The 12,446-nt window shown below is 44.5% G+C and overlaps 1 long non-coding RNA gene across 1 annotated transcript; it reads left to right on the forward strand.

Moving 5' to 3' along the window:
- Positions 1 to 1,589: 1,589 nt before the first annotated feature.
- On the forward strand, positions 1,590 to 10,070 carry LOC144150053 (uncharacterized). The gene is made up of 3 exons (XR_013318413.1): positions 1,590 to 1,647; positions 2,670 to 2,693; positions 9,964 to 10,070. It is a non-coding gene; the product is annotated as an uncharacterized LOC144150053 (long non-coding RNA).
- Positions 10,071 to 12,446: the final 2,376 nt, after the last annotated feature.

Consider the following 12,446-nt stretch of genomic DNA (forward strand, 5'->3'; position numbering starts at 1 on the left):
GACTGACACTAACTCTGTCTGGTCTACCAGACACAGGCTCATATCTTGCCGGCGCCTGTGTGCTTTATTGCGATTTTAAATGCTATGCGGATGGACGCGGATAAACTTTGTGCGGTCCTAAGGTACTCCGCGCCTAAAAAATACTCCAATCGTACCGCGCAGACGTAAAAGACATGACACCTTGTGCCTGGCCGAGTGCATTTTATTTTACCTACGCAACTTGGCAGGGAAAAATTCTTCCGCTTTGTATACTGTTAAAATATGGCCCAGTTTACAGTGAAAAGTACTGGTAAGATGTTGCATGTTGATAGACACATTTCCATAACATAGAAGCTGGAGAGAATATTAAGAAAGGATATTCAGTAGTACGGAACGACCGTGATAATACTGACAGTCGGTAATCTTTGGAATATCACGTCCCTTATTTAACGGAGTAAACAGTACAGGGATTACAACTTTCTGTAGGTGACAAAATGTAACGTCATTTATATAAGGGATGCCCCGTGTTCTTATTAGGTCGTTCGGGGAATGCAAAAAATAAGGTCCGCAATACAACGGACCCACTGTATTGCTGTTACAGCTTTTCGTAAAAGAAACATGATTAAGCTCTAGAATCCAACGATCATGCGGTATTACTACTTTATCTTCGCCTACTTCAGATAATTCAAAGCCTCTAGTAGAAAATACATCAAAGGGAAATGTCTTCTCAAAGAGTATACAATGTAAGCTCTCGAATACTAACATAGGACAGTGTTCATGCAATTCCATGTTGTATTCGGTCAAGCGTGCATCCATAGGCTTGGGCACCAATCAGTGGAGTTGGTTGACAAAGAAAAGATATTTTATTTTACATTAAGTGCATTTCTCTTGTCGGGTGTATCATTGAGTTTGAAGGTGCGTTCACATAGGAGTGCCTAGAAAAAAAGACACAATAAAAATTCAGGCACTGTTGCAATGATTGAGGCGTGAGTAGGTAACTGAAACTGCATGCTTTACTACATAACCTTGCTAAAAGACATATCCGTCACCTTGAAACAAAATTATAGGTTCACAAATAAAGAAACCACGTCTCAGGACTACAGAAAGGCTACAAAATTAAAAATTGGTTCTTAAACCACGAGACAGAGTGATGGAGACACACATGTCTGCGATTCCAAGGACGAGATCAGAAACACGTGCACTGATTTGTCAGTGACGTAGGTGTAGAATTTTTTTTGGTCATGACCACTGTCATGGGGCTAAAAGATCTCCAGCCGATAAACGATAACTTTTTACATTTCAGGCTGAACACTCACCGTTACTGCGCAGGCCGATCAGGTGACAGAGGAAACAAATCCTGGTTTTCATATTTACATCTAGCTGATTCTTGCTTCACACCTGATTCCGCTGCATCATGGGTAAGTACGTGAATGTAGAATAATCACATTATGATCACTTCGCCACATTGTGTTATTGGCAAAGTATTTCGCTACGCAAGTGTTTCTTGCCCGATTTCAGAAAGCTGTGTCTTAAATGCAACGCAGGCAGCTTGCTAGATACTTTCAAAGTGAGATAATTTCTTTTTTTTTTCAGGTGACGAATCCCAAATGTCCCAAATGTCCCAAATGTCCCAAATATCCCAAATGTCAATGATGTCGACCACGTCCGGTAAGCCGTTCGGCTACCGCCGTTTTCTCCTCTAATCCCACTTCATAACTCAGCCTGACTAGCTCGTCAAATATTCACAGCCTCAATGGTGTCGCACTGTTTAGCTGCCGAGGTACTAGAGCACAAACGTGCAATCATGGTGTTTGAGCCATAACATCCTGTTCTGCAACTTGTTAATTTCTCACGCGAACTGGGTCGTCTGCAGATCTTCCGTAGATCATCCGTAGATGCGTAAATCTCATCCGTAGATCTTTGTTAATGCGTGAGCCTCTCCTCCTGCTCAATCGCGAAGTCCGTCGTCAGCCTTCGTGTCTTCCCGCCTTGAGCAAAGGCAAGGGGCGATCCTCACTTTCACTTTGCGCCACCCTCGCGGTGTCGCTTGCGCTGTAAAGGCAGCGCTCTGTACTCTCTCGTTTTGCCCTCTCCTCTCCCTCCCTTTGTTGATACACTGACGCGAAAATTCTGCCGTAATGCGTCATCTATGGCTTATGCAAAAATATGAGCATTGGCACATTTTCGATGGAGAGCGACGCAGGACACTATTGGAACACAGTGCCTTTGCACCATGGTAAAAGAGCCCGTGAACTAAGGCCTCGCTACTGGCTACCCTATGTAAGCGTAAAGTTTAAGAAGCACATTCGGGTAGAGGCGTTTATGACTTTGGATCTGAAAGTGTAGCCCTTATTGTTTTTATTTATCGGAAATTTCACGGTTCCGCTGCTTATCGCTGGAAGTAATGTTTGCGAAAGCTTGCAAGCCCTTGCCCTAACTTAAAAAAAAAAAAAAACCTTCTTTGCAAGCTGTGGGTATTCATTGGTTTTGAGGATTTGCTGTTTTTTTTGTGCAGCACATTTATTCAACATCGGAAAGAAAATTTCAAAACTTGTTGTAAATTTTATGTAGTATCCTACAATCCGTTACTGTGCGCAAACATTGTAAAAATATTCCGAATACTTCATGCAGCAGTGAAGTTACCAAAGTGCTGCATTTCTTAACGAAATTCTTGCTCTTTCGTCCCACAGGAATTGGATACACTAAAGAGCCAAGTGAGTAATTCTTAGCTCTGCTCACGCGACGACAAATTCATCATTTTCATTACAAATTACCGATGTGGCACGACTTTGCTTTCTGTAACATAGTGTACTGTAAGCAGGCCTAGCGTAACCTAATGAGTACAACGGAATCATTTCAATACGTAAAGCTGACTAAAGACAGCAAAATTACAACTGGAACTAAATAAGTAAAAAATATACAAATAAAGGACCCTCAAACACTTTTTCAACTTTTTCAAAATCCTAAATGATTCCCGAACGTAGCTAACCAACACATCCTGTAATTTGGATTAAAGGGTCGCAATGTACCACAGCCAAACAAATTACAGCTTTCTTGCCCATCAGAACACTTAGAAACTGTCTCAACACATTTTTCTGTCTATTTTCCGGTCTTGGCGTTCTTTGCAAGCCAGTATTACGTCTTTGCAGCGCTGTAGCGGCTATTGGCTGATTTTCCTTCAGTTGCAGCAAAGAAGGCATTAGATGGCCACTTTAAAAACAGCCGTAAAAGCAAAGCAGAAGCGTCAGGCGATTCTGCTGCGCCGAGCGAATCACGCAGTGCCGCTCCGTGTTGCGATACATGTAGCTTTCCCAATGTTTCCAGGCGCGAAAGAAAGAGTCGAAGCGTTTATCGGAAGTGCTGCAGGTTCCTTTTAAGGAGTCGAGAGCCTGACTCGAACCGCCGTCCATGGAGTCAGGAATATAAAACGGAAGCTCTACACAACGGCCGATACTCGGCCCTGTGCCAGCTTAGTAAGTCTACAAAGTAGACTTCCAATGGATGGCACACTGGGCATGGCTGCAGCTGTTGTCTAGAACGCCGTCGCACGGCACTCTATATATGCGCACTGCGCTGTTAATTCTGTGCATTATCGCGTTCATTACCCTTGGGTATATTTATGTTAGTAAGCACCAAGTGTTCGCCCTAATGTTTCTTCCACTATTTGTAGAATGCCGCGCTGCTAATATTGCCATCGTAGTTGCCTATTTTTTTATTGGGTTTGTAAGGGCAATGAAGACAAAACGCGTGTTTTTTCGTTAAAAAAACTGAATTTACGGTTTAAAATCGTAACTAATTCTATCGTAAGCTTGAAACAAATACTCGAGATATTAAAAAAAACGAAGCAGTGCCCACTCCCCAGTCTCTTTAGAGCGATTTATGGCACCAAATAACATTGTTTGTGTGTCGGCAGTCCGCTAGCCTAAGTCCCCGTCACGAAACGAATGAGCGCTTGCAGTAGGGAAGCTAACCCCGTTTGATGGTATAACTTGAATTTTATGGGCAGGTAACCCACTCAAAACGTCCTTGTACAGCTGGCCTAGAATTACCTCTCTCCTGGATATATTACGACACTGTAGCATGAAATTTGAAAAAAAATTGTAAATATTTCCTGCGTTTTTTAAATATAAAACGTCCTCCTAGGCTCCAATTAAACCGATGGAGATGGCGAAGGCTGTCGTGATGATGATGAAGTGTTCTTTCAAGTTTAACGAAGTTGTGTTCTTTGTTCATGGTTCCTTGAAGGCGTAAAAATTCTGCTCCGGTGTCTTATGCTTCCACTCATTGTCATCAAATAGTCATGCTCCAGAGTGGCTCATATTGTCTATCGCGTGTGTATACGGCTCCTTTGGCGAGTCGGGGGACGGTGTGAGAAGGTGAGGAAGCATCGGTGTTATTGATTGGTTCTGAGGTGCACCTGTCGGAGGTACGTATGTTTGATCATGAGGTACATTTGTCGCCCCCCCCCCCCCCCCCTCTGCGAAGTTTTAATTCAGGTAAAGCTGCCTCACTCGGTGCCGCTCCGGCTTTCCTTTTGGCCACCGCCAACCCCTCTTTTACAACTGTAATGTGCCCGTGTCTTTCACGTGCATGCACTTGTGGGGAGTGGAGGGAGGACGGGAGGCATGCACGCGAAGCTATATGTTTATTGCCCTCACTGCTTAGGTGTCTGTGGTGCTGTCGGGAGGGATATACACGGGGACGTCAAATAGCCGAATGCAACCGATCTGGTGTCTTCAATGGTCCAGCGCATTGGTTTGTGTGTTACACAGACACTAAGACGCTTACCAAGCAAGAGTAAACAGTCAGCCCCATATTTCCTTCCACTAAATGGCGGGGAGTGTGCTGACTAGCAAATTACACACAAACATGGTTTGTTTCGTGCACTTCGTCGACAAGGGTATCAATCTTCACAGAATGGAAGGGCACTAATTTTAATGCGTAGCAGTCTTTGCTGTGTACCCCAACGGCCCGGTCCGCGTAACGCCCTGCATTTCCACAAAAACACAGAATTGACAGAGAAGTAGAAAAGAACTTTATTCAAAGGCAACATTAAGTGTTGAGAATTCCACGGCCACATTCACCTACGCCAACTGGACCGTGGGCTTGTCCTTGGCGAGCCAAGTCCGCAACGTTGAAGCAGGATGTGGACAATGGTGGGATTGAATTGCAATGAGGCAGGCGAAAATGCAGTGTTTTAAATTAGCCTATTTTTTCGGGAAATTTGGGATATGTGTGGGGAGTGGCGGATACGGCAGAGAAAGGAACGGGAAGGTCTCAGAAGGATTTAAATGTGTACGTCGAAGAATGCGTATTTGCGTTGTGTTGTACGATTCTCTTCTGGAACAGGAAGGGTACGAAGAGTTTCTCTGATGTTCTTAAAGTGAGGCTTTATTTCTGGTTTGTAGTAGGGATAGTGTTCCACGTCGGTGGACAAGGCCAGATAATCCTTGACGCCCGGTGCACATATTCGCGGGTGAGGATATGCACTACCTTATTGACGGGAATTCCGGTGTGACCAGGAATACACCGGAGTAAGACAGTTTGGGGATGTAGTCTTGTTAAGCCTTCGCGTTGATCGTGCTGAAGTTCTTCAATGAAGCCTCCCCATGTGAATGGTGCGGATAGCTTGGATTGAATCAGTGTGTATGGTATATCCTTAAGGTTCTAAAGAGAGGTTCTCAATACTGGCGACTATTGAGGAGTTTCTAGAGTCGCTGTAGGTAGATTAGTGGAGGGACCAAGGGTGTGTGTGACTACTTCATTGCCCTTCGGGATTCAATAGGCGGTTGCTCCGATGTGCGTCCGTGATTGCATCTGTCTAGACTATCGAAGAATCAATAGGGTGGATATGATTGACAACGCTTGCAGAACGTTTCCCTGGATTGGTATCACCTGCAACGTTTGTTGGGATGGGCGCTATCCTTAAGTTATATGGGAGCGGTTAATAGGGGTCATGCTAGAGAGGTCAATAGGTTTGAGAGCAACTTGGTGATGGATCCAGTGTCCTTGTTTTGTGCTAGAAAGACGCTCCATTTTCCGAACTTTATGTTGATGTATGAGGTCTCCCAGGGGCAAGAACAGCCCCGTAGTATATAGGCACTTAGTGGAGGTGTTTACTGGAGCGTTCAGGGCGGCCTTAAACAGTGTACGAAGGGCAACCTGAGTCTGAAGTCTCTGGTGACTATTCAGAGCAATATAAAGAATTCTATAAACAGTTTTTGGTCAGAGCTAAGGCATGTACAAGCTCACCTATTTGACCCTCGTGTAGCCCCGCGTGCTTGTTCACAATGCGGCGCAGTGTATGCGTAAGCTGATGGCAAACCTTTAACTGTGTTAGCCACATTTGTCTGATTACATGACACATAGGTATGTAGTCCAAGAATTCGGCAGTAAAGTTGGCGAGGGATGGGATGAACTACCATAAGATGAGGCGGTTTTGTTTGCATTGATTGCGAGTAATCGCAAAAAGCAATTTGGATTTTTTCAGGTGCGGGAGACAGGCATATCGTGTCGCGATAACTAGTGACTGCATCGACACCTTGCTGAATGATGCCCTGCAGTGACTGGACACCCTGACTGACTGACCTCTTGATAGGACTGACTTGACAGAACAGACGTTCCACCTTTAATCGTTATAATAGCGTAAATGGAGATAGGTGGTGGACAGAATTTCGAAAATCTAAAAAAAAAAGAAGTTAGAAAAAATAAAATTTAACATAAACGGTTTGACAAGAATCGAAATATGCATCCTATACATCTCCCCCCAAATCAAAGAATAAACAACAAAAAACTCGCAAGAGAACCCTTAAAATACGAAAATATGGCAAAATTGCGAAACGTGTAACGTCCTGCTCTCCCACAAAAGTGCAAATTTTGCGGTACTTCAACATTTATACGCTATAATTACGCGAATGGGGATAACGGGTCGGAGATGACTTTGAAAACCCCAAAAATCGGAAACGTAAAGGAATAAAATATTAGCAAAAATGATCTCAAAATCAAGAATATGCATCCTATAGATCTCCCCCAAACTCTTGAATAGACAAAATGAAAGTGGGCAAAGGCGCCTTCAAAATAAGAAATAAGAATGGCAAGAAAGGCGAAAACTGCGTAAAGCCACACATTTCCGCCAAAATGTAGATTTTGCAGAAATTCCACCGTTAATCATTATAAAAGCGTAGAGGGATATGGTTGGCCGGACAGAATTTTGAAAAACTAAGAAATAACAAAAATGAAAAACATTTTAACAAAATTAACCCGTCAAAATAAAACATATGCACATTACGCATCTTCCCCCTCAAAATGCGGACCATACACTAACGTTACACCTGGGGAGGAGCGAAGCACGCAGTGTATAAGTGCATTAAAGAAGTGTGTCTTTCTCTTACCACGCGGCGCGCGTTGATATAGGCGACATCCCAATTACGGAGACGAAGGAGGAGTGAAATTCGAAACAGGCAACTCCAATTTTTAAATTTAAAGCGAGTACGGAACGAAATAGAAGCAACCAAGCAAGTGCGAACGGAAATCAAGTGTACTGGTGTGTTCTTTTATTGCACGTTTTTTCCCATGAAGAGTAAATGTTCTAGCGTGAGGGGTTGGAAAACGAGCGTGCTGGTGTTTTATTACCGTCACTAAACTAGAATACGACATGACACGACACCATGAGACGCCTACGGTCGGGCCCCTAACGTGCTTCGCCCCTAAAACTGAAGCATCAACAAAAAAAGTCCGAAAAAGAATGTTGGAAATAAGAATAAAAAAACAGCGCGAACGTACCTACTCTGCAGTATGTCTTGAATCTCTGGGAAAAAATGAAACAGAAAAAAACGAAGCGAAGGCGCTTAATCGCTGTAATGAGAAAATTAACGTCTCCAGCGAAAAAAAAAAGAAAGCTTAAAAAAGAATAAATATTGCGCTTTTTGCTAGTCATAGCCATTCTTGGGTGTAGAAAAACTCACAATATAGGCGAGCGGAATAAGAATGCACCGCATTAGAAGAGAATTCTCTGAATTTCGAGAGATTGGGTTTTTTTTTTTGTTTTTCACCACAAGTTATGTTTGGCGGTTTGTACGTTCTTCCGGGTTTTTGCTACGCTCGTTGCTTCACAAGGTCTTTACGCTGGCTGAGATACGTTGGCCGCAAGGGCAGACCTGTGAATACCGGGCGCATTTTTCCATCGTGGCTGTGCCTGGGGGGTGAAAGACCCCTTTTCGACGTGTTTGACAACGACAGTGAATGCGAAGATAGCTGAATCCCAATTCAGGCGTTGATCGGAGTCAAAGCAGTCACTTTGGTTTATTGTGAAGGCTTTAAAAGACCCATCGACCTAATAAACCGGTGTTGTCGGTCTCGGACTATAAATCAGGCCCCTGAATTTTCATTGGCTGTGACGTGTTGCATGAGCGCACCTGAAGAAAAAAAAACGCCATGAAAATGAGCGTGTGCTGATAGAAAACAGCTGGGTACACGCACGGCCACGTGGTAAAAATGGGGAGATCGGCGGTACTCGTCCTCAAACTGGGTAGACCGGTTTGGTTTCAGCAAATACTCCACCCAGCGGCGCACCTGTCACAGGGCAGATTGGGCACTCCGCACTGCTTGCACTGGGGACGTCCTGTAAGATGGTGGCGCCCGCTTTACAGGCATATCTGTTCTGTGTTGCGTCGTTGAATTGGATTTAGATGCTTTCGCATTCACAATTCATAATGAGCGCATAGGTGCCCTGGGACTTTTTTCGGCACGATGGGAATGAATTTGGGGTTGATGTGGAGTGGTGGGTTGTCCAGACGACCTATAATAGCAATGTGAATTGCAATTAACAGGGTTTCTCTATTTATGATAAATTGTTTTCGTAGGAGAGAATTGTTTCGGTTTCAAGTAAGGAGCACTGCGTCAAGCTGAACCGTAAAAAAAGAAGCTACAGCGAATTTAATGGGTTTCTTTTTGCTTTTGGTTTCCAACGACAGTAGTTGTGCACGGGGTAATAGTAGCCCGCTTTGGAAGTTATGAGTACCCAACTATTTCCCATTTTTTCAAAACCAACAGGCGAAGGGTAAGTATTCCCTTTACCTTTATTACGCGAAAATATAGCCCCTATGATTTCAGCCAGCAGCTACTGAAAGGCTATTCTCAGAACGCTGAATGAAACACAAAGGAATATGGTGTTAGCAAGGAAACGGTAATAATGATACGGAGATAAGAAAGGCCGTATTTTAAAACAAAACTGTAAATATGTGGACTGGTGGACTGTACATTAGCTCGGTCCCAAGAACGTCCTCCGAAGGAATCAGTGTGCACACGAGAAAAAAAAGAACCGAGTGGGGGCGAGCTAGGAGCAAGAGGAGAGGGAAAGTGTGGGTCTTGCCCCTTGGAGTAACGTGTACGTTTCACGTGCCTACACTCTCGAAGCATCGGCGTCGAATCTACGCGCGCCAATTGTGAGGGAGCAAGAGGAAGGGAATGGTGCGGCTGTATCTATAGAAGTAATTGCATTTTTCGGTCTATCTTTTCTGCAAGTTTAATCATTCTTTCCTGATTGATCACATGAGCATAATATATTGTTGATTAGAATTTCCTAAATGCAGCCTGTCCTACCATTTGTTAGAAATATAATGGCGTTTAATATTACCGTAGTAGGCAACTTGTAGGCACAGGGAGTGTACGTTGATGGATATGTATTTCTTAAGCTTTTCGACATAACCCTCTTTGGTAATTACAAAATGTTTTCGAGTGTAAACTGTGCATATTTGTAGCAGGAAATGGGAAAAAAGGTAATAGAAGAATGTGGGTTGATGGGAGACCTAGTGAGGACATGACCTATCTTCAAAGGCTTGATATGAAGACGCCTCACTTCTGGCATATTCGGCCTTTATGCTATTCCGGGCCCAAAAAGTATGATTTTATTATTTGTGTCTCACTAATAGCTTTGAAAAGGAAGTGTACATCTTCGAATACCATTCTAAACTAGATAATTTACAGGGATCCGAACGAAGGCCGCCGTGTTGTTGTGGGAATAGTCACCTGCCTCGCCTTGATAGCAGCCATCGGCTTGCTTGTCTACTCTCTAAGCGGATCCGTCAACCCGGGTGAGGAGGCACTGATTTTTTACTTATTTTCACTACTCCAGCGGGAGGCTACAACTGTCTGAAAATGGGAACGCTAATTGAAATTCCTAAGCTGCTTTAAAAAGCCATGAAGACCCACTATGCAAGTTTAGGTCATTAATAAGATTGCTCTCTCCAGAATTTTATCGGACGCTCTTAATTAGTAATAAAGATAGAAAGAAAACATACAAAGCAGTGCGACCCCCCAGCTACTTTTCGCCTACTTTCCCATTGTCAATTGTCGAGGCCACCCCCACGAGACGGGATGCATCAAAACCCTCCAAAACGGGAAAAAAAATTCCCTCGCACTTCTCCGAGGGGGAGAGTGTGTAAGTGCGAATGCACGGTTGTTGATTGCGCGATTACGGTGGATATCGTTATCTTGGAGTGGAGAGGAGGCGCCCAACACCCGCAGTCACTGAGCGGAGAGAGGAGGAGGAGAGTAGCGCCCGCCGTTACGGCGAGGGCTACACGAGCGCCCTCACGCGTCGGAATGCGGAGCGCCCGCTACGCGAGCGAGAGCTCTCCCGCCCGAAGTGGAGAGGAGGCGCCCAACACCCGCAGTCACTGAGCGGAGAAAGGAGGAGCAGAGTAGCGCGCGCCCATCTCCCCCCGTTGCTAGGGAAGACGAGGAGCGCGTGCACCCGCAGCTGTTGCTATGCGGACGACGGCGGCGGACGATTCAGGCTCGCTTAAGAAGTGCATTCGCACTTAAAAAAGAACAAAGGAATGGAAATTTGAAGTGCACGCCAGGAGCCAATTAATGAGCGAACGCCAGCGCCTAACGCCAAGGCATCATGGTCAAATATGGCAGCGCGCTCGTCAGCCAATTAGAGAAATCCGGGCAGGAGACCAGTGGCTTGATGACCATATATGAGCAACAAAAGGCAAGAAGCCAATGAGAGTGCGTCACGAGAGAGCTCAGAGTGGTTAAAAGCGGGGCGCTCAAAGAGAAGAGGGAGGCAAAAAGCGGGGATGCAAGAAACCATGGGGCGGCAGGAGCACGTAGGAACGAGCCAGGGGTCGTGGCCAGGCCAACGACTATGCCTACCAAGCCTGGGCGGTAGCGGGCCGGCTTCGAATCGGCTGCGGCATCCTAGGCGCACCACGAACCTGTGTCTTCGTGGCCCCAGCGGCGGCGGTCGGGCACCTGCGGCCAACGTCCCCGCTTTGTCTACCTTCGTTTCGATGCCCCCGAAAGGCTAAGTTCGTGCAGAGACTACCTGGGACCTCCAGCTCCTCAAGCCGCACTTTGCAACTGCTCTTTTTATATTTACACTTCATGCACTTATTTATTTATTTATTTATCATAGTACCCACAGCGCCTTTCCAAGGCATTACAGTGGGGGGGGGGGGAAGAAGTAGAAATTCGTACAAAATGCAGGCATAACAGAAATATCACTTAAAGCACAATGACAAGCCAAAACCCGGCATGTTCAACGAAGATACACTACAAAGAACGAGAAAATACATCATTAGACATGATTGTCACAACATTTTTAAATAACTTATTCCATTCGCTAATAGTTTTGGGGAAAAAAGAATGCGTAAACAATTCGGTTCTACAACTTATTTCTTTTATATTTCAGGAGTGATCTGTCCTTAGTGAAACGTAGTCTGGGCTCATTAAATAACAAATTTTGTCTATCCCTGTTTTGTTATGAAATATATTGTGAAAAAATTTTAATCGAAGTACTCTCCTACGATGCTGAAGCGAATCCCAACCTAGGCTGCGCTTAGCTGTAGACACACTGAAATTCCTGGAGTAGTCTTTAAGAACAAAACGAATAGCCAAGTTTTGAACTCTTTCTAGTTTCCCGATATCAGTTTGATACGTGGATCCCATACCGTACAAGCAAACTGGAGTATGGGGTGAACATTGGTCTTATACAACAACTCTTTGGTCTTCACTGGAAAACGTTTCGCGTTGCGACGTAGGAAGCCCAAAACACGACATGCTTTCGCACATACATAATTTACATGATGGCGCCAAGACAGGTCCGAGGTAAGATATACACCAAGATATTTATGTTCGAACGTTTGGTGAAGACATGTACCATTAATGGTATAGGAATAAACATGAGGCGTCTTCTTTCTCGTGAAGCACATGTACACCGATTTCTGTAGATTTATCTGCATTCCCCAAGTTTTACACCAATCAACTAGCCTATTCAGATCATGTTGAAGCGCAGTGCAGTCGTCTAAGTGATTACTAATTCTATATAATACACAGTCGTCCGCAAACAATCTTATTGTAGAAGAAATACCATTACAAATATCATTCATAAAAATTAAAAATAATAGTGGGCCCAAAACAGAACCCTGCGGTACTCCCGAACTTACATCGACATCTTCAGA

Source organism: Haemaphysalis longicornis, unplaced genomic scaffold (genome assembly GCF_048455015.1).
Source record: "Haemaphysalis longicornis isolate Haplotype H1 unplaced genomic scaffold, Haemaphysalis longicornis Haplotype H1 scaffold_8, whole genome shotgun sequence".
Taxonomy (NCBI): Eukaryota; Metazoa; Arthropoda; class Arachnida; order Ixodida; family Ixodidae; genus Haemaphysalis; species Haemaphysalis longicornis.